Here is a 23,250-nt window from a genome sequence, read left to right as displayed (position 1 = left end):
CTGCCACATGCTTTCAACATTTACTGATCGTTAGCCCTTTATAAACCATTTATACATCAATTTTTTTTGAAGTGAACTTTGTGCTGATAAAAGGTGCTCGGTTGAACCTCAGACACCAAAATTTTGCCCACGCTGCAATAGGGATTGCAGCCCTGCTTGCCTGGGTACATACCCAAGCAGCCACTGGGGTATGATTGTAGCACATGTAGACCCCCAAGCTAGGTTTGATCTAGTTACAACAAAGTTAGCTGAAGTCGCAGTGAAGTGTCAGCACAGACCAGCCCCACCCAGCCAGGACCCTGGGTATATACCTGAGTAAAACAAAATAATCAGAAATGTTTTATTTCGACCTGATCAGAATTGTGTTCTGTAATGCAAAAGTTAAAATGTTTCAATTTTGGCCTTCATCAAAATAAAATGTTGAGATAATTTCCAGTTGAAAATTTTAACAAAATCAATATGTTCCTGTGAAACTTGAATCAGCCCTTCCCATTAAAAGAAAATCACAAAATTTTTGACCAGCTCTAACTAGAGGCATCCTTTGTGTCTGAATTGCTTTCTGAAGGAGCTATAATCACCAGGCAGGCTTCTTTACGCTGTCCCGGCCAACACATCTCTACCTTGCTATTGGGAGGAACACTTACAGGGTTGAGAGGTTAGTTCAACCTCTATGCTCACTTCAATTCTTGGTCTATCTGATGAGAGTGCTAACCAGGGGTGTCTGGAATGGCCAGCTGCAGTAGTGGCTGTATGGATGTTAACTCTGACAAGTTCTGAGTGGACATCTGTCCCAGAAACGAATGAACTTATTTCATATGGGACACTTACAAGCCATCAGATGGCTTGGGTCATTCCCCTGTGGTCTTTTTCTTTCCTTAATGAGATATTCTGTGTTGTGCTGATCACGTGGGCTATCAGATTCAGATGGAGCCCAAATGCCATGGGAAAACTTACTTTATACCCTTCGGTTTCATTGAGCGGGGAGCAGTTTTCAATTCCAGTGCAAGCTGCAAAACTTAAACATGGCAAAGAAATTATTATTTTAATGATAATAATTTACACTTGCGTAGCAGCTTTCATCCAAGAAAATATCATGTTAGAATTTTCCATTTATAGTATCTCCAGGATGGGTAATTTCACCTTGGTAAGTATTTATATTACATTCTCCTATGCTGCGTGGGAAGGAAAAAACGTTATGGTTTGTACCTTTGCATATTTATTATAACAATATTTTGCATTTATATAGCCTTTTCCCTCTGAGGATCTGAATGTGCTTTAGAAACATTAGCTTAAGCCTCACAATACCCACATATGGTGCATTATTATTCTGCCACTTCACATGTGGGTAAACTGAGGCACAGAAAAGTTAATAGGCTTGTTTTTCGGAAGTGTTGTGGACATACAACTCCAGGTAAAGAAAATGGGATCTGTAAATGCTTGACACGGCTGAAAATCAGGCCCTGAGTGTCGAGGCCAAGTTCACACCCCAGTGGTCTTGTTCAGCAGTGCATTTTAAAGTCCCAAACTCTAGACCGTGTTCACTTCAGTGGGATTTTGCAGACGCTTCAAGTTAACCATGTGCTTAAATGCCATGCTGAACTGGGGCACAAACTTGTGGCAGAGCTGGGGATGGGACCTAAGAGTCCTTATTTCTGGCATCTGATCCAAAGCCGCTTGAAGTCAATGTGAGGTTTTTCCACTGAGTTCAATGGGACTTGGAGCTGACTTTTAATACCTCCTTCTGCAAGCAACACTGCATAACTTTTCACTCTTAGGGACCTGGCAAATAAAGCCAATTTTACCTTTTAGATGTGTAATGAATTCCCCACATAGCAACTCTGATCTTTGTCAGATATTGTATTTTTGCGGGGAGAGGCTAAACTTTAATATATAAAAGCCTATTTATAATTCTTATTTTTCCGACAATTCTCTATGTGCTATTTACTTGTTTAAGAAATGAAATTGCATTCCTCCTGCCCCAAAAAACTATAGGGATCCCTTCATTTAAATAAGTGCAAGTAGCACAAGGCAGACTGATAACACAAAGTCAAAGTCATTTCATAGAAAGTGTTTCATAAATGCTAATTGAGCTAAATGAGGTTAGCAAGCATTTTAGAGAGAAAGTATCCAAAATACAGGATGAATAGCAAGATACGTTCCTTTAATAACATATTACTGCAGTGTTCTGCTGCTAGATTTATAGATCAGTTTTAACTGCTAGTCTTGATTACGTCATAAAGATCTCATGGATTTTGGGGGGGGGTAGGGGCGGTAGTTCTGATGGTAATCTACTTTATTAATATTAACTGGCGGCTGACAGTGACAAATTTTGATCAAGCTTAAACTTTAATGTATTCCAATTAGCAGATGACTGTGACATTATGATATCCACGTCAATCATTCTCCCAAGTGTTTCACTGCTTTTATATATATATATATAGAGAGAGAGAGAGAGAGAGAGAGAGAGGCTCTGCAGAGCATAGAAAACACTGTACAACTTTCATTAAAGACAAAACTGTAAAGATGATAGATTATTTCAGTCACATTCCATTTTGCTCCATTCTTTAAAATACATTTTTAATATTTATTATTATTTCAGAGGCACTTAGTGAATAGATGCATAAAAATGCAAGCCAAAATGTTCCTTTGTGTATGTACAAGGATTCTTTTATGGCACTCATCACCATAGTACGTTAACTAGAGCTGGACAATTTTTTTCATACAAATAGTTTTTGACAAAAAAGGAACTTTCAGTTGACCTGAAACTATGACCAATTTTGACATGAATTCACCAGATAGTTTTGGGTTTGATTCCCCCAAATTGTCAGTGGTGCTGATTCCCTGATAACCTTTAGCTGAGTGGTTAAGGTACTAATCTGGGAGGTGGAAGACCTGTCTTTGATGCCTTCTTCTGCCTGATGTGGAGTAGGAACTGGAATGCAAGTGTCTCCTCCTCCCAGAAACTAAATGTTTTGGTTTTGGGTTCGCTCTTTCGATTTGCTATACCACTAGGCAATAGACTCGTTCTCTCTCTTGGCCAATGACTATGCAAGATGTTATATGAAGTGGAGCAGCTGTAATGGAAAATGAAATTAGGTTTTGTTTGACCCAAGACAAAATCTGTCCGCTTTTTCGATTCACCACTATTCTTTGTTGGAATTTTCACTTTGTATCACATTTATTTTTTCCCCTCAGTACTGACAGTGAATTGAAAAACTAGTTATTTGTGCAGCTCTCGTGTTAATATCTCACATGAAGGAATGTGCCTTTGCAATGATCCAGTGGGGCTGGGAAGAATTATCTCCATTTTACAGGTCAGGTTTAGATGAGCACCTCAAAGGTTTAGATGTTCATCTAAACTTCTGGAGCCTGATGCACTGCACTAGAACTCATGCAAGAACCAGCTTTCTCCCTCATTTAGCCTGGTCCTCATCCCAAGGCTAAAGCAGCAGGAATGAATGGAATTGTGAGGGTTCTACCGTGCAGGGGGAAGAGGAACGAGCACCAGAGAGGCCACGGGGCAACATCATGTTACAGGGCATTTTTTTCCAGAAGGGCTTTCCAGTGGTCACAGGAAATTGAAATGGCAGTGAGAAAAGGAGGACTTGTGGCACCTTAGAGACTAACCAATTTATTAGAGCATAAGCTTTCGTGAGCTACAGCTCACTTCTTCAGATGCATATCGTGGAAACTGCAGCAGGCTTTATATATACACAGAGAATATGAAACAATACCTATTCCCACCCCACTGTCCTGCTGGTAATAGCTTATCTAAAGTGATTTCCAGCACAAATCCAGGTTTTCTCACCCTCCACCCCCCCACACAAATTCACTCTCCTGCTGGTGATAGCCCATCCAACGTGATAACTCTTTACACAATGTGCATGACAATTAAGCTGGGCTATTTCCTGCATAAATCCAGGTTCTCACATCCCCCCCACCCCCACACACACACAAACTCACTCTCCTGCTGGTAATAGCTCATCCAAACTGACCACTCTTCAAGTTAAAATCCAAGTTAAATCAGAACATCTGGGGGGGGGGGGGGTAGGAAAAAACAAGAGGAAACAGGCTACCTTGCATAATGACTTAGCCACTCCAAGTCTCTATTTAAGCCTAAATTAATAGTATCCAATTTGCAAATGAATTCCAATTCAGCAGTTTCTCGCTGGAGTCTGGATTTGAAGTTTTTTTGTTTTAAGATAGCGACCTTCATGTCTGTGATTGCGTGACCAGAGAGATTGAAGTGTTCTCCGACTGGTTTATGAATGTTATAATTCTTGACATCTGATTTGTGTCCATTTATTCTTTTACGTAGAGACTGTCCAGTTTGACCAATGTACATGGCAGAGGGGCATTGCTGGCACATGATGGCATATATCACATTGGTGGATGTGCAGGTGAACGAGCCTCTGATAGTGTGGCTGATGTTATTAGGCCCTGTGATGGTGTCCCCTGAATAGATATGTGGGCACAATTGGCAACGGGCTTTGTTGCAAGGATAAGTTCCTGGGTTAGTGGTTCTGTTGTGTGGTATGTGGTTGTTGGTGAGTATTTGCTTCAGGTTGCGGGGCTGTCTGTAGGCAAGGACTGGCCTGTCTCCCAAGATTTGTGAGAGTGTTGGGTCATCCTTTAGGATAGGTTGTAGATCCTTAATAATGCGTTGGAGGGGTTTTAGTTGGGGGCTGAAGGTGACGGCTAGTGGCGTTCTGTTATTTTCTTTGTTAGGCCTGTCCTGTAGTAGGTAACTTCTGGGAACTCTTCTGGCTCTATCAATCTGTTTCTTTACTTCTGCAGGTGGGTATTGTAGTTGTAAGAAAGCTTGACAGAGATCTTGTAGGTGTTTGTCTCTGTCTGAGGGGTTGGAGCAAATGCGGTTGTATCGCAGAGCTTGGCTGTAGACGATGGATCGTGTGGTGTGGTCAGGGTGAAAGCTGGAGGCATGCAGGTAGGAATAGCGGTCAGTAGGTTTCCGGTATAGGGTGGTGTTTATGTGACCATTGTTTATTAGCACTGTAGTGTCCAGGAAGTGGATCTCTTGTGTGGACTGCACCAGGCTGAGGTTGGTGGTGGGATGGAAATTGTTGAAATCATGGTGGAATTCCTCAAGGGCTTCTTTTCCATGGGTCCAGATGATGAAGATGTCATCAATATAGCGCAAGTAGAGTAGGGGCGTTAGGGGACGAGAGCTGAGGAAGCGTTGTTCTAAATCAGCCATAAAAATGTTGGCATACTGTGGGGCCATGCGGGTACCCATAGCAGTGCCGCTGATCTGAAGGTATACATTGTCCCCAAATGTGAAGTAGTTATGGGTAAGGACAAAGTCACAAAGTTCAGCCACCAGGTTAGCCGTGACATTATCGGGGATAGTGTTCTTGACGGCTTGTAGTCCATCTTTGTGTGGAATGTTGGTGTAGAGGGCTTCTACATCCATAGTGGCCAGGATGGTGTTATCAGGAAGATCACCGATGGATTGTAGTTTCCTCAGGAAGTCAGTGGTGTTTCGAAGGTAGCTGGGAGTGCTGGTAGCGTAGGGCCTGAGGAGGGAGTCTACATAGCCAGACAATCCTGCTGTCAGGGTGCCAATGCCTGAGATGATGGGGCGCCCAGGATTTCCAGGTTTATGGATCTTGGGTAGTAGATAGAATATCCCAGGTCGGGGTTCCAGGGGTGTGTCTGTGCGGATTTGATCTTGTGCTTTTTCAGGAAGTTTCTTGAGCAAATGCTGTAGTTGCTTTTGGTAACTCTCAGTGGGATCAGAGGGTAATGGCTTGTAGAAACTCGTGTTGGAGAGCTGCCGAGCAGCCTCTTGTTCATATTCCGACCTATTCATGACGACAACAGCACCTCCTTTGTCAGCCTTTTTGATTATGATGTCAGAGTTGTTTCTGAGGCTGTGGATGGCAGCTTGCAACACCAGCTGAGCACTGCTTCCTCAGATCAGGCACAGGAAGGAGAACCATTTTTCTGATCCCCTTTACTTTAACCCCCTCCATGGCTTCTCTCCATCACAGAGATGAGGGCATGATGGGATTGATTTAGTTGGGGATTGGTCCTGCTTTGAGCAGGAGGTTGGAATAGATGACCTCCAGAGGTCCCTTCCAACCCTGATATTCTATGATGGGAGTAGGTCTGGAGCAGGGAAGAAGATTGTCTGGTAGGTTTACTCTAAAGGGAACCGACTGGTTTATCCATCCAATGCTGGAGATGTGTAAAGGTCTCCTCTGTAGCTGCTGTGTTTGGGGTGTGACAGGATTCCAGGGAGGGGAGTAGATTCCAGGAGTTCAGAGAGGGAAGGACGCTTACTCTGTCCTGGCTTCAGGAATGAGGTGGGGACAGCAGAAGGGAAAAGCAGCATTTGGTCCTCTTGAAAGGAGCCATTTTCTTCTCGAAATCCTTAACACGCCTTCCATGACAAGACGGCTGCCACCTCAACCCTTTTCCTTCAGCCAGATTGCAAGCAGGCCCTTGGAAGGCTAGGGAGGATTCTGTTTCATTCCTTTGCCATCAGACAGCATCCATCAAAGAAGCACATCTGTTGGGTTCCAGCGAATTGCCTCAGTGATTTCATCCCAGGGACGAAGGGTCAACAGGGGCTTGTAACAGAGCCATGGACATAACCTTAACTACAGCTTTATGGTCCCCACAACAGTTCTGTAATGAAGCATGCTTCCTCAGTCCGTCTCTTTTTTTACACCAGTGCCCTTATTAATGAACTGTGAAAGCTGACATTTCCAATAAGGAACAATTAAATGTGAAACCAAATTTTAATGAACTCCTTCATTTACAAAATAATAGCTAACTAGCATGAGGATGGCGAAAAATGATTGCAAGCATGGGTAAAAAGAGTAAATTAAGTCTGACTCTATTAATTTTCTTTAAATACTTCCATTGCTCCAAAAATTAAAACTGGAAACGTCTTATTAACTATTGTACATATAGAGTGGTAAGGTATACATTCTAAATAGAAAATATTGAGGGCCAGAAACTCTTCAGAGGTCCCAAAATGTTAAGCAAGGTATTAATCAAGTATCTAATTTTAAAATTGGAAGTAGTTCCTTTAACTGCAATGGGACTGTTCTTGTGCTTGCATTTAGACAAGGTGCTTTTCTAAATCGAAGGTCTGAGTTATGACCCCTTTTATACTTCTCCTGTGGTATAAAGAGGCCACAAGGTCAGTGGATCTGCTCCTCTGGGAATAGGAGGAATACCTGGATGGCACAGAGTTAACATAGGCCCAGATCCACAAAGGTCATTAGGCTCCTAATGTCCATTGAGTTTACTTGCAATGGACCTCAAATTGCATTTTATGGTGAAGAAACCATTTGCTATTTTGTCCCCCCACACATTCTAGTTATAAGAACACTACTTGAGGTGTGATAGATGGTTATAAGCAACCTACTGGATGCCTAACAATTGATTAATCATATACTAATCCTTTATATACTAAGTATAAAGGTACCCTGGATATAAAGTGGTGTTCTCATCAGAAACTGAAATAACGTTGCTGTTCTGTGAAGATTATGGCTATAAAGTCCAATTTTAAATTATCTTGAGATAATTCTATAAAAAAAAAGAGGATGATTAGTCAAAAGTGGCCCCATTGTGAAGCCCTTAATCATAGTCGTCAGGACATATTCATATGAGTAGCCCCATTGTGCAGTCTAATGAGAGTAATGGCTTCCCCATCTGTTTCATAGCTCTTACCTGGACATGGAAGGGAAGGAAGGTCTAGTGGATAGGTGGGAGACCAGTGGGAGACCAGGGTTCAGTTCTCTGCTGTGCCAGTTCTCTGTTACAGGACCCTGGGCAACTCAATTCCCCATTGGTAATTGGTGGCTAATAGCACTTCCCTACCTCAGACAGTGTTGGGGGGAATAAATACATTAAAGATATAAAGAGACTCAAATACAGTGGTAATGGGGACCATGTAAATAACATAGATGTAGGATTTTGTGCCACAGGATCATGATCCTTTGGTACAGTTACATATTTTGTGTACTTATATCCTATTGACAGGTCTGTTGTGTTGTCATATGTCCCTTCTTGCCTTGCCTTGGAGGTTTCTGCCTTGCAATTGTGAGAGCAATTAGTCCTGCAGATTGGTCTCCATGCTACCATCAGCTTCTGTGGGCAGACAGTGATAGAACCCAGTACCTCAGATCTGCGAGTTCATGTAAGCACTGGCTATGACTGTTGTTCTCCGCTTCCTTCTTCAGACAACAATTCAGATTTTGTAGGGGCTTTCCTTGGAGTTTAGCCTCCATGGTGTTGAAAGCGAGGGCAGTCCAGAGTTGTGGGAGGTGGATAGGAACTCTTGTGGCAAAATTCCTCTGCTAAATGCTGCTGCGAATAAAACATCCGACGGTCACTGGATATTTTCAGGTAATGTCTGCACTCTCTCTCCATAGGGGTGGAATTCATCCCATGCCAAGTACCGATGCATAACGTATGCACCTTGGAAGTCCCTTTTAAGCCTCACTTTCTGGGTTTAATTGGAATTTTAATGGTTGCACAGACTTGTACTTTTCTTCTGCACAGGTGTAAATTTCACCCCATGGCCAGATATCCAAAAGAGCTCAGTCTCCACTTAAGCACAAGATTTACAAAAGTGTTTAGGACCCAGCAGATCCCATTGTGACCTGATGCCAGATTTTCAAAAGAGCTCGGCATCTAAAATGCACCCAACACGCCGAGCTCTTTAAATCTGCAATGAAAATAAATGTGCAATCAAGCACTCCTGGAATGTCATGAAATATAATGCATGTTGCTTGCTGTTCAGGGAATTCTTGTTGATTTGCTGTGGCTGATGTCAGCTTTAGGTTTGCCATGGTACTTGATAAAGTTCCCTTTTATTTAAAAATGTTTTTTTTTTTTTAAATGTATCTGAGTCTCAACAGGCCAAAGTTAATTTTACAATCAATTGTTCTTCAGAATTGCGGAATTTACAGCATCGCCGTAAGGGTTTGAGTTGTGTCTGAATTAATCGCAAAGCTACCTACTCATATGTACTCTCACAACCCCCCATGTGTCCTTCCCCCATGCCCCCTCCCCTCCAAGGAGTAAGGAATATTTGAATTAGAATGAGATTTGGACCCCGGTCGAAAGAAGCCTTGCTTTCCTCATTTACACTTAAGGCATTTTCTTTTTGTAAAACAAATAATCTGAGTAAACATGCCAAGAGATTAAAACCTAATTCAAAAGTGTAAACAGAATTAAAACAAAATCCCCCCACACTTGCCTGAATTGAATAATAAATAGTAATAATAATAATAATATAATAAATCCACTAAACAACACTCGTGGTCGTTAAAAGTCCTGTTAAAGTGAATGTTCCATTCACAGGGGAAGCGGAGCTCCTGTTATCTGAGTCTCAGGATGGCGCTTTCTTTTCAATAACTCGATAATGTTTTAATGAATAAATTAATAACATTATCTGGGAATTGAAGTCCATACATAAAGTTAACTCCTTGCGAATTTCCAAATATTGTCAGAAAAGTTCTGCTCTCGGATGGTCAGCAATGACGTATGTGCTCAGCAGAATTTTTCCTTTCCCACCTCCAAGTAGAATTGAGTGCTGAAGCTATCCTCATGGCGCTGCATGCATAATAGGCTTATTTCACCAAACGATGCAAATGATGGTTTAAAATCATTAACAGCTGGGGATTAGGGGTGCTCATTTTGTTGATGTTAGCGGGATTGTTACATCTCTTTGTTTAAAGACAAAGAACCAAAACAAGTCTCTGTTTTTAAGCACTGACATCATGAATAAAACCTTTTTTAAAAGACAGGTAAAGATGGGGAATATTACTTATATTCCAGGACCCAGCTGAGAGCAGGCCCCATTCTGCTATGTGCTGTGCAAACCCATGGAGACAATCCCTGCCCACCCAAAAGCTTGCCATGTAAATACAGTTGTGGCGGGACTTTTTCTTCCCTGGGCTCATTGGCTGTTTGCTCCATCCCTCCTTGTCTGTCACAGCCCCTTCACCTCACCTTCATTTCACTCTTGCCCCCTTTTATGCTCTTCTCCCCTGCCCTATACCCCTTGCCCCTCCTTTTCAATGTACCCTCCCTCTTCCCGTCTTTCCATTTAGCTTATTTTCTCGGAACTAAACCCTCTTAAAAATATTTTTTTAAAATATGGAACTGGTGTGCCATTTTCTGCCTGATCTATATCCTTGACCCTGTATCCTGTGCTTGCAGTGAGACACACTTGCTTGATCTAATAGGACTTTCCAGGCCAAATTCAAGGAGGACAGTGTGGTATGCAATGATATCAATTACTTGTGGTATGCAATGATATCAATTATTAGTACAGCAAGGGCTTTTCTAGATGAAGGAGCTCTGCAGCGGGATAACTACATTGATACAGCGGCAAAGAAACAAAGCAAAACAAAACACCCAATATAGACAGGCCCTAAGTCAGTGCAAGATGGAGCATCCCTACTTCTTGATTGCTTTCCCTGCTGCAACCCCTCCCATCCCTTGGCACGTAATTGTGGTAGTCATACTTAGGCTTGGACTGCATGACAGAGTTAGGTAGACGTAAAGCAATGGCTACACTAAAATGTAGATCCAACTGATGTCACTCGCCCACGACACGGAATTAATAACTCCACCTCCACAAGAGGCGTAGCGCTTAGGGCAATATAGTTCGGTCAACACAGTGTCCGTGTAGACGCTGTGTTGCTTACGTCGACTGTTGCTACCTTTCAGAGGCCGTCCCATGGTGCCCCATGCTGTCCAGATGAGGAAACGTACCACCAACACAAGGAACGTAGTGCCGACGTGCAAAAGTGATTTAATTACTGCAGTGGCTGTATGTGGACATAACTTAGGTTGACTTAATTTTGTCGTAAAGACTTGCCCAAAGCATTGTAATGGGTTGCTGTCACTTCTAAGGTTGCAATTTCTTTAGTGGTTTTAGGCCCAGATTCAGCAAGGCGATTGAATAACTTTCAGCATGTGAGTAATTGCATTGAAGTTAATGGGACTCCTTGTGTGCTTCTGGTCAGAGAGATGCTTAAATATATATTGTGGTCCATTTTCAACTGTAGTAGCTACTCCAAGTTTGGGGCCCGGTGGATGTTTTTATTGGGAGCAGAAATTGGGGATGGATATTTTTGATGCAGTTTTGTTTGATTACAAAGAATATACAAAGTCCTGTTTGTCTGAATGCAGAGGGAATGAAAAAGCAGGAAAGAGCTTCTTTTGCTCACAGCATCAAGAACAGTTTTTTCAGCCTGCACCCCATATCCAATATACTTCTCCCTAGATTCAGGGTCACTCACACACTTGCAGCTGCTCAATAATCCTATCTCTTACTCAGTCTGTTCTCCATTTCTGTGGCTTCTCTCCCCACTCCACTTGGTTACAATGCCCGGTTGAACCCGCCTCCCACACGGGCAGATTATATTAGGCTTTGTCTTAGGTGTCTCTCCGTCAGTTGATTTAAAGCAGACTTGAAGAAGAGCTCTGTGAAGCTTGAAACCTTGTTCCTTCCACCAATGGAAGTTGGTCTCATAAAAGATATCACCTCACCTACTTTAGAATTGTAGTACTGGAAGGGACCTCGAGAGCTCATCTAGTTCAGACCCCCTACACTCGTGGCAGGAATAAGTATAATTTAGAACATCCTTGACAAGTGTTAGTCTAACCTGATCTTAAAAATCTCCAATGATGGAGATTGCATAGTCTCCCTAGGCAATTTATTTCAGTGCTTAGCCACCCTGATAGGAAGTTTTTCCTAATGTACAAACTAAACTGCCCTTGCTGCAATTTAAGCCCCTTGCTTCTTGTCCTATCCTCGGAGGTTAAGGAGAACAATTTTTTTCCCTCCTTCTAACAATCTTTTATGTACTTGAAAATTGTTACCATGTCCCCTCTGTCTTCTGTTCTCTTCAAACTAAACAAACTCAGTTTTTTTCAGTCTTCCCTCATAGGTCATGTTTTCTAGACCTTTAATCATTTTTGTTGCTCTTCCCTGGACTTTCTCCAATTTGTCTACCTCTTTCCTGAAATGTGGCACCTAGAACTGGACAAAATACTCTCTGGGAATGGTTTTCCAACTAGTTATGCATCCCCCTTATAGTTGTATTTCCCAGTGTGTTTATGAAAAGGTCATGTGAGACAGTGTCAAAAGCCTGCTGAAGTCAAGATATACCACATCTAATGCTTCCCCCATCCACAAGGCTTCTTACCTTGTCAAAGAAAGCTATTAGGTTGGTTTGACACAATTTGTTCTTGACAAATCCATGCTGACTGTTACTTATCTTGTTATCTTTTAGATGTTTGCAAATTGATTGCTTAATTACTTGCTCCATTATCTTTCTGGGCACTGAAGTTAAGCTTAACTGGTCTGTAATTCCCCAGGTTGTCCTTATTTCCCTTTTTATAGATTGGCACTATATTTGCCCTTTTCCAGTCCTACAGAATCTCTCCTGTCTTCCATGACTTTTCAAAGATAATCGCTAATGGCTCAGATATCTCCTCAGTCAGCTCCTTGAGTATTCTATGGTGTATTTCATCAGGCTCTGGTGACTTGAAGACATCTAACTTGTCTAAGTAATTTTTAACTTGTTCTTTCCCTATTTTAGCCTCTGATCCTACCTCATTTTCACTGGCATTCACTACGTTAGACGTCCAATCGCTACTAACCTATTTGGTGAAAACTGAAACAAAAAACTCATTTAGCACTTCTGCCATTTCCACATGTTCTGTTGGTGTTTTTTTGCCTCTCATTCAGAAACAGGTCTATCCTGTCCTCAGTCTTCCTCTTGCTTCTAATGTGTTTGTAGAATATTTTCTTGTTACCCTTTATGTCTCTATCTTGCTAGTTCAATCTGATTTTGTGCCTTGGCTTTTCTAATTTCGTCCCTACATATTTGTGTTGTTTGTTTATATTTATCCTTTGTCATTTGACTCGTTTCTACTTTTTGTAGGACTCTCTTTTGAGTTTCAGATTATTGAAGATCTCCTGGTTAAAACAGGGTGGTCTACTTGCCATACTTCCTGTCTTTCCTACGCGGTGGGATACTTTGCTCTTGTGTCCTTAATAATGTATCTTGGAAAAACTGCCAAATCTCTTGAACTGTTTTTACCTTTTGACTGGCTTCCCATAGGATTTTACCTTCAACTTCCTGAGTTTGCTGAAGTCTGCCTTCTTGAAATCTATTGTCTTTATTTTGCTGTTCTCCCTCATACCATTCCTTAGAATCATGAACTCTACCATTTCATGATCGATTTCACCTAAGCTGCCTTCCGCTTTCAAATTCTCAACCAGTTTCTCCCTGTTTGTCAAAATCAAATCTAGACCAGCCTCTTCCGATAGCTTTTTCCACCTTCTGACATAAAAAATGGTCTCCAGTACATTTCAGGAACCTACTGGATAATCTGTGCCCTGCTGTGTTGTTTTCCCAACAGATGGGTAGCTGAAGTCCTGTGCTTTGGATGATTTTGTTAGTTGTTTACAAAAAGCCGCATCCACCTCTTCTTCTTGACTAGGTGATCGGTAATAGATCCCTATCATGACATAACGCTTGTTTTTACCCCTTTTATCCTGACTCAGAGACTTTCAGCAAGTCTGTTTCCTATTTCCATCTCAACCTCAGTCCAAGTGTGTACATTTTTTAACATATAAGGCAACACCTCCTCCCTTTTTTCTCTACCAGTCCTTCCTGAGCAAGCTATACCCTTCTATACCAATATTCCAGTCATGCATATTATCCCACCAAGTCTTTATGATGCCAACTATGTTATAGTGGTGTTCATTAACTAGCATTTAAAGTTCTTCTTGCTTATTCCCCATACACCTTGCATTAGTATACAGACATCTGAGATTTTGATTTCCACCCTATGCTCTCTCTTGTCTCTCCCATATGCTTACTATAAGGTCCATGCTTTCCCCAGATTCTGACCCTTCTCCCAGGTTTCCAAGTTTTTGACTTACCTGTGGGCTTTGGTCACCTACCCCTGTTGAACCTAGTTTAAAGCCCTCGTCACTAGGTTAGCCAGTCTGTATCCAAATATGCTCTTCCCCTTCCTTGCTAGGTGGACCCCATCTCTGCTTAGCAGTCCTTCTTCCTGGAACAGCATCCCATTGTCAAGGAAGGCGAAGCCCTCCTGGTGACACCATCCTTTCAACCAGGCATTTATCTCCAGGATGTATCTGTCCCTGCCGGGGCCCCTATCCTTGACCAGAAGGATCGAAGAGAACACCACCTGCACCCCCAAACCTTCGCCCTTGTTCCCAGAGCCCTGTAATCACTTCTGATTTCCTCAGGGTCATACCTTGCAGGATCATTAATGCCCACATGGGTGAGTGGCATGGGGTAGTAATCAGAGGGCCGGATGATCCTTGACAGTCTCTCCGTAACATCTCAGTTATGGGTCCCTGGCAGGCAGCATTCCTCCTGGGATTCCATGTCAGGCTGGCAGATGGGTGCCTCCATCCCCCTTCAAAAGAGAGTCACCAACCACCACTACCCTACATTTGTCTCTCTTAAATGGGACATTTATTCACACATCAGTTCAAAGAGTTTTTAATTCAACCCATAACAAGATTTCACCCACCTCAGAACGATACCTTGCTGATCTGGAACTTTAATCAGTAGTCCTGAAAGCAGTTCACACAAGTGGGTAAATATTATTATTTTACAGAGGAACCATTGAGGGCACAGGGTGGCTAAGGGATTTGCCCCAAGTCACACAGATAATCAGGGCTAGAGCTGGAAATCAAACCCAAACTAACGATTCCTCATCCAGTGCCTTACCCTCTTGATCTGGAAATCAAACCCAAACTAACGATTCCTCATCCAGTGCCTTACCCTCTTGATCACACTTCCCAACTCCCTTAAATTATGCCAGCCTACACTCATGCTGATGCACATCTCCATTTCTGACTGCTACCTCCTATATGACATGACATATATAGTTCTCCCTAAGAATAATCATATTTCTAGTCCATAGCATTCAAGCTTACATTTTACTCCTTCAAATGAACCCAGTGTGGAAGGACATTCAGAATATTTCTCTTTCCAGGCATAGAGAAGTACACTTGCCTAATCATATTATTAAAGCATAGTCAAATTCCCAACCTGAGGGTATCTATTTATAAATAAAAGAACATTCTCTAGCCTCCAGTGGTGTAAATTAATGTAAATGCTATTGTTATGCTTATGCCTTACAGTGATGACTACAGGAAATTCAGAATGTTCTCTTTGTGCATGTGAGAGAGATGGTTCTAATCATGCCAATGACAGAATTAGATTCCTAGCCTTGCATAATGTGTCTTTGAAAAGTGTCCTCCAGAGATTCTTAAGAGCACTGTTACTTCCTGCTGAAAGGCCACTGTCCTTAACACGTGGTTCAGGAGTTCTGTATGGATCTAAGGTTGCCAAATCAGAGTTGATGAGCAAGTATTTTGAGGGGCTCTGATTTCACCATGGGAATTGGGAGCTGCCAGTATCTAATTTGCAGGACAAGTCCAAATAATTTTGTCGTGTCCATTAAAAATGAAATTAAAATATTAATCCCATGATAAAACTGTTAGGGCAAAGGTCCAAAGTCCAGTCTGTATGTCAGGTGACTCAGAAGGGAGGTGCAAAAGCAGCTGAAGGCTCAACTTCACATTACTTTTTCCTGAAATGACTGGTTGCCAGACTTTTCCCTGATGGTTGGGCTAATGTAGACAGCTGTCAGTGGCCCCAGGTGGCTGTTACTTCTGCCAGGGATTGTTGCTTTACAGGATTATGTTAAAAGGCTTTCTCTCCTTTTCTATGCTAGAAGCCAAAGTAACTCACCAGTGAGTGTGTCTTACAAGTCCATCGCTGTTCTGGTCTGCAGAGGACGTGTGTTGTTACAACCCCCAAGTCTGGCTTTCTAATGCAAGCTGCAGTAGCTCATGCTTTTAGCTCTGTAGGTTCCCTGCTCAATCCCTGGTCTGTCGGCCAAGACATCTGCCATTACACCAGGATTTGGGAGTGGAGGTTCATAGGCGCGCTAGTTCTCTCTTGGGAGTTTGTGCACGTGTGCACCTGCATCCTCGCAGCTATTGGCCTTCAGAAGAATCCACTGCAGTGGACTTTCTCTAGATTGAGTCGATCTGAGAGAAAAACATGGCCCGGTATTATAAGCAGCTGGGCGATATCGCCTCTATTCCAGCTTCTTCCTCTGACTGAATGGTGACTATTCTGTGTATGAAGTGGTATCTGTGGATGCCTTTGGAACAAGTAGCTTTACTTGCCTATCTCTAAAATAAAACATTCTTTTATCAGCATTTTGTATTGTAGAAAAGAGCAGCGGAAGGGGCAGGGAAAGAGGGATCTCCAAATGTGAGCTGGCCCTTTAAGAGGTTTGTTGCAGGTGTAGCCTGCCTTCCCAGGTGAAAAGAAGAGGAGGGAGAGGGTGGGGGCAACTCCCATGATGGGACCATGTGACTCAGAACGTGGCCTGCTGGGAGATAAAAAGGCACGGAGAAAGTTTATTTGTAGTTCTGAAACAGGGGAGTGTAGTTTACAGAAGCTAGTGAGAAACAGTGGAGTTCAGGGAGGGAGACTACTAGAAAGAGGGCAGGTGATGTTCTCCAGAACTACTGGATGAAAGATCTGGGAGAGGAGGGCCTTGCAGGGAACAGGAGTGTGCTAGGTGAGAAGTCCTTGCTGGGAGTTCCACAAAGGACTGTGATCCTGGAAGGAGAGTTAGCAGGAAGGGGAAGCTGGGCTTGAAAGGCTTTTGAATCAAGAGCGATATGGATGATGAAAGTACTAAGCAAGGCAGGGAAAAGAGGCCTGGAAGGCTTTAAGTGTTCTTTTTTGCTAATAAACCACATGCAGAAGGGCAGCAGTGAAAACACCAGTTGGTGGTGATTGGTTTGATGTGAGATAGAATGTGAAGGGGGGCGGGGGGATAGCTCAGTGGTTTGAGCATTGGCCTACTAAATGCTCATTGGCCAAGGTTGTGAGTTCAATCCTTGAGGGGGCCATTTAGGGATCTGGGGCAAAAATTGGGGATTGGTCCTGCTTTGAGCAGAGGGTTGGACTAGATGACCTCCTGAGGTCCCTTCCAACCCTGATATTCTATGATCTATGAACTGAGGCAGCAGATAAGCTCTGGTGCTGGAGTCCAGTTCATTGCTAGTGTAACTCTACTGAAGTCAAAGGAGCTAAACCAGGGATGAGTTGAGCCACAGATTATGGAAGCAGTCAACCTGCATGTAATCTGTAGTCTTTGAAAAGCCAATGGAGATTGAAATGGCGAGACACATCAAGATAATGACTTCCATGCTCCAAATCCCTCAAATGCAGACCAATAACTTAATAAAACTGATCTGTCTCACTGACATCTGTTGCCTATCCAGAAATTCTTTTGGATTTGACCTAAACATACAACTGATGGTAATTCACAAACATTCTTCTGACGCTGTCAGCTTGAATGCTTTGGAATTGTGTTATCAGGGGTCTTGGTAGGATCTCTCTTTAAAACAACCTTTGCTTCCTTGTTGGTGGGGGTGCTCTAGATTTGTGATACGTAGCAACCACAACCACCATTTATTGGGTTGTGTTAGGCAACATGTCAGATCCTCAGAAATGTAGAGCAGTAGTTTTGTGTTTAGCAGCTGAAGTAACATAAAAATAAGACCCAATATATTGAATATTTCATTGTTTGTATGCAAATTTCGGGATTTTCAAATGCTTTGATTGGCAGTACTGCAGACGTCTATCTGAATGGAATTTACTGCAGCCTCACATCGATAAGGGGTTGTGAGACATGCTAACACTAACCATTTTTGGGAGGCAATTCTATGTGCTAGTACCATGGTCTCAATCAGCAACTAGAGAAATCTTGTAATTCATGCCTGGAAGCATCAGATCCTGTAGTCAGAAACCTGAGAAAATGTTTGGAGAAAGGCAAATCTATTCGCTGTCATATAAGGTTATGTGAAAGAGCAGGTGACAGGTAAAGAGAGGAACTGTGCTCGGAAAAGATAGCAACAAGGAACTGGGAGAGCCAGACTACTGTACATAACTTAGTGCAGAAGCATGGGACGCTCCACTTTGTATTGCAGCCTTATTGGAGGAAAATCTGCAAGGGCTGGCAAACCGTCACTCACTTTAAACTTTGTTTTGCAGCTCCTCCTTGAAGAGAACTTGTCATCTAGAGAGGAAGTGGAAATGCTACTCCTAGATCAGGTAGGACTGCTCTGACGCAGGAGGCGGGGGCGGGAAATTGTGGGACACTTATTCCATTATAAACTCCCAGAGTTCAAATCCTTGGAAGCGAGTGAAACTTGATGTTCCTGATATAAAATAAGTGTGCTTTGCATCAGGGAGGAACAACCCTTTGCTTTAGATTGAGGATGAATACTTGTTATATTTTAGATAGAAATGAGCTGTGGGGCTTTGTCGATATGTGATTTGTTTGTGCATGATGATTCCGATATGTTTGTGCTTCACTGGGCTTTTGTGAACACTGCCTTCGTTGGAGGAAGGCTGAGTGGTGCGTCAGGGCCAGATTCAGCTTTATTACATCGCTATAAACCTGGAGTAACACAAATTGAGAGCAGTTCATTTGGGTTGTTCTAGATTTACACAGAGGCAGGAAAGATTTGGCCTTGCATCTCGATAGTTCATGATGATAAGAATACCATACCTCCAGTGCCACCTTTTACTTTTGTTTATCTCTGTGTTTCACCTTAACAAAGATTTATTTTGCCATCTTCAAGGTGAGTGATTAAACTTGGGCTGGTGTAGTGCTTACCAGTGTATTGCTGTGTCGGGTTGTGCTAACAGAAAGAATACAGGTTGATAAGCAAAACCACAAGAGCGGAGTGGTTTTTGTGTTTGTGTGGCTGTCTAAAATACATGCATTTTATTCATGTTACGGGTTAAATAAATGGGACAGCTTTTGACTTGGAGCAGACACAAAGTATCAGCTAAAAAAGCCACTTCTTAAGTGGAAAGTGGGGAGCTTTCTGGAAACTTCCCCAAAGGTACCTAAAGAAGAGAGCAGCACTGAAAGAACCTTTATATAAATCCATGGATGATTTAGTTGGGCATTGGTCCTGCTTCGAGCAGGGGCTTGGACTAGATGACCTCCTGAGGTCCCTTCCAACCCTGATATTCTGTGATTCAATGAAATCCAGTTCATAAATTGAGTTCAAGCTTGGTTATTGGTATTGTAAGTGAACTACTACATTTGATCTAACATTGGCATGGAATTGCTCTTGAATCTGTGTGTGTGTGTGTCAGAGATTCAAAATAATAATCTTCATATTGGTTCTTAGAAGTTTGGTTGTACTGAGATATTACAGTCAGGGGAAGCCTAATTACCTGCTGGGTCAGCAAGCTGGGGGTGGTTCTCTGAAACTGCGCAGCATGCAAAATAATTAACATATTTATCTCACCATTTGAGCCATTCATTGCAAGGTATTTCCTATTCAGCAGTCCCTGATTTTTGCTCATTTGTACTTCTCTGGAAAACTTGTATGTGAGGATTGCATGTCGCATCAGAAACGTTAATTAAGCCTCACAACACCCCTGTGTGTTAGGTGCTACACATGGTGTTATACCTACTTTAGGGCCCGAAGCAACTCCCACTGAAGTTTTTCTATTGACTTCAGTCAGAGTTAGGTTGGGCCCACATAGGATTAGAAATTTGAGGCACAGAGAGGTTGTCTTGCCCAAGGGCTCACAATGAGTCAGTGGCAGGGTTGAGAACGGACTTGAACCCAGGAGCCCTGATCGAGAGATGATATGAGGCTTATTTAATGTTTGTAGAAAGTTCTTATATGAAAGGTGCTTTAAAAATGCAAAAGCAGCTGCTATTGGTTATATCAATCTCTGTAAATGCTGTACATTCTTGGTGCTCTTTTCCCTTAGCAAAAAATAGGAGAGAAAAAGTAATGCATAAAAAAACACCACCACCACCACCCTGCATTTCAGTCATGATTAGAGGTTTGCCTTCAACCAAACATTTGGTCTCAGGTTGCAGTGGGGGAGGTTTAGGTTGGATATTAGGAAAAACTTTTTCACTAGGAGGGTGGTGAAACACTGGAATGCGTTCCCTAGGGAGGTGGTGGCATCTCCTTCCTTAGAAGTTTTTAAGGTCAGGCTTGACAAAGCCCTGGCTGGGATGATTTAGTTGGGGATTGCCCCTGCTTTGAGCAGGGGGTTGGACTAGATGACCTCCTGAGGTCCCTTCCAACCCTGATATTCTATGATTCGCAAACTTCCAGGAAGTTGGAATCCAGATCCAAATTGTGTGGCTTAACCCCTATCTCTAGCCTTTTATCAACTAGATTCTCAAGTGTCCAGCATCCACAATTGGGAACAGATTTTTCACCTAAACGAGGCCCAGATTTCCAAAAGCAATAAGCACTTAAGTCCCATGGTTATACTTACAGCCAGATTTTCAGCACCCAACATATTGAGATCTCTCTTGAAAATCTAGCCATATGACCTCATTCCTGCTGAAGTGAATAGGGAAATTCCAACTTCACTGACTTCAGTGAAGCAGGATCAAGTCCTTATTGAGGCTTCTCCACAGGAGTTTGAAAAAAAACCTGGTTGGACATGCATATACATTTCTGTATGTTAAGATGTGGCTCCTCTGTGAGCACAAATATTTCTTGCATAAAATATTCACCATTCTCTGTATTAAATATTTCAGAACAATCATACATTTCTATCAGTCACTTTAATTGACACAAGCTCCTTTAGGTCTTTTTTTGTTGTTGTTTTTAATAATTAAATCTTTCTGTCTTCATAAAGAGCAAAGGGGGGAAAAAAACAAGACAAAACATGTGATTCTGTTTTGCAATGTTCAGTCCTTTGGCAATTGCTTCTCCTTGGAGTTTCTCTTTGCCTTATGGCCCAGAGTGAAAATTCCAATCACTACTTCCCAGAAGCTGACAGTTCTCGCAAAACTTTTATCCTCCAGCAGTCCCTTTCCGAATGGTAATTCACACTTTGAACCAATAAGACAAGAACGCTCTTACTTAAGCATTAAACTTAGATCTTCGCACAGGACACAATGTTCTGTGACAAGAATAATTAGCAGTAACCTTTAGAGTCACATGGATCCCGCACAATGTGCAAGAAATTGGTATCCGCATGATCCACGTGATTCGTATAGTGCTGGAGGTTCTATAAAGCTTTAATAAGGCTGTCATACTGCAATTGGATCTTGTAGCATAGGCCCCTGGGCCTCTGGGGAGGCCCGGATTCTTCATTGGGGTCTCTGTTAGTGGATCTAATTGCAGGATCAGAGGCTTGGTGTGTAATTTATTAGTCGAGATGAGGGCAAGTAAATTTCTGATCCAGGCTACAAATCGATTGCTTATTTGCCTGATTTTTGTGGCATGGTCTGTATTTGTGTTGCGTATTTGTTTTGTGGGTTTGTACAGCACCGAGCACCACAGGACCTTCCGCAATACAAGTGATAAATAATGAATGTGAAGGAATGGAAGATACCTGGTCCCAGTGAACAGGAGTTTCCACTCAGTTCTGCTTTCCCCCTCCATTTGGACCGATGCTGAGGGGAAAGACTACTTAGCAATGGCTTTAATACTTGTGAGATATTAAGGTTCTGTACATGGGCCAATTGGTCTGGGTTGAGATTCAAGCAGGGGAGTTATTTTTCTGCTCATGTTAACCTATTTTGCTTTCTTATTATGAAGATCTTCCCTGGAGGAAAATACTTTGCCACCTTTAATTGTGTTTATCTTTTCATTACCTGAAATAGCTTCAACCAAAGCCCAAGGTTTGCAGAACTTATTTTTCACTCCAGATCAGAACCGTCATTCTTTCCTTGTTGGTTTCATAATGTATGTAACCAAGAATCCTGTTCCCAATAAACCTGAATTAATGAACCTAAAGTTTGGGTTCAGAATCAGACCAGAACTTTTTAGCTAGACCCCATCTCTTTGTCAATGGAGAGGTCCTAAAGTGACTTTGAAGGTCTGTGAGATGTTAAAAGAAGGTTCTGCTTTGTGAGGAGCAATAATCAAACAACTTTTCAATTTCTGGCTTATTTTTCAGAAGCATTTGGTACCTCGTTACTTAAACTCTGAATGAAGTTATTTAAATCAACACATTTCAGTCTATACCTCATGCAAAGGGCCCAGTCTTGAGCTCCTTACTCAGACAAAAACCTCAGTCGAGTCAATGGAAGCAAAAATTTCAGGACTTTACTCTTGTACTGCTCCCATCACAGTGGTATCTGAATGCACCGGGGATGAATTCCTGGCCTGATTGCAGCCAATGATTTTGCCAATCACTTCATCTTGGATGAAATCCTGGGCTCACTGAAGTACCAAACTGGTTCTTGTTGAGAAATACACTTACTATCCTTATGTTGATTCCTATGTCACCAATATCCCCCTGTACCCTCCCCCCCCACAAAAAAAAAACAAAACAAAACCCCACACCAAAAACCCATCATCCAGAAAAATAAACACACACACACACACACATCAGCTTTGGGAGGCTGGGAAACCAACATATTCTTTGCTGGATCCAAAGTGCTTCTCTTTCCTTATCAGGCCTGTAATGATAGTGCAGTGATGACAACTTAATGATAGCAGCCCCAATGACGCCATTCAGAGCCAAGTAGGTGAAGATTACACATTTATTTTGAAAAATAATCATGCAGTTAATTATAGCACTTGACTTTTGTCCTTCCCTTGCCTGGGTTCTTGGGGAGGTTGGTTCACTCAGCTCGTAAAATACTGCGCCAGTTAGTCTAAAGGTCAAAAGACTCTTGTATTATGATTTGTAATTGCTGGTAATATTGAGTACAATAATTGCAGCATCATTTTAGGTTATCTAACTCATTGCTTTAGCTTTCCTATTAGCATTGTAAATTCTATTCTCTTGTGTACCTACAAGTGCCTCTTTCCTGTTCTTTTGGTAGGGAAAGCCATAAACCAAGACTCAAACCCTTCTCAAGCTATTCAGATTTAGATCCAAACTTTCTCAGAAATTTGAGGCTCAGGTTCATCACTATGAAGTGGTCTCTGCCTGTGTTGTGTGGATTGGGAAATGTTCCCCCACTCCTAGCCCAGTACAGTATCAAGTGAGGTCTTCTAAACTACCTCCATTTTGGTGTCTTGGCAGAGTTTGAATCCAGGACTTGAATGCTAAAATCCAAACCAAGCCTTTGAACCTAATGAGGTTGTCTTTCACTGCTGCTAATTAGAGAACCACATTAGAGCTGGGTCTCAAAATGCTGGAAAGTTCAGGGGTGTTT

At 42.2% G+C, this 23,250-nt stretch overlaps 1 long non-coding RNA gene across 1 annotated transcript in view; it reads left to right on the top strand.

The window, feature by feature from the left end:
* Positions 1-18,193, top strand: part of LOC140903608 (uncharacterized) — a 111,979-nt gene extending 93,786 nt beyond the window's left edge. Inside the window, exon 3 of the long non-coding RNA XR_012156307.1 lies at positions 18,132-18,193. This is a non-coding gene — a long non-coding RNA (uncharacterized lncRNA). The remainder of the gene's footprint in view (positions 1-18,131) is intronic.
* The last annotated feature ends 5,057 nt before the right edge of the window (positions 18,194-23,250 follow it).

This window comes from Lepidochelys kempii, chromosome 26, assembly GCF_965140265.1.
Source record: "Lepidochelys kempii isolate rLepKem1 chromosome 26, rLepKem1.hap2, whole genome shotgun sequence".
In the NCBI taxonomy this organism is placed as follows: Eukaryota; Metazoa; Chordata; order Testudines; family Cheloniidae; genus Lepidochelys; species Lepidochelys kempii.
This window is presented reverse-complemented; position numbering and strand designations above follow the sequence as displayed.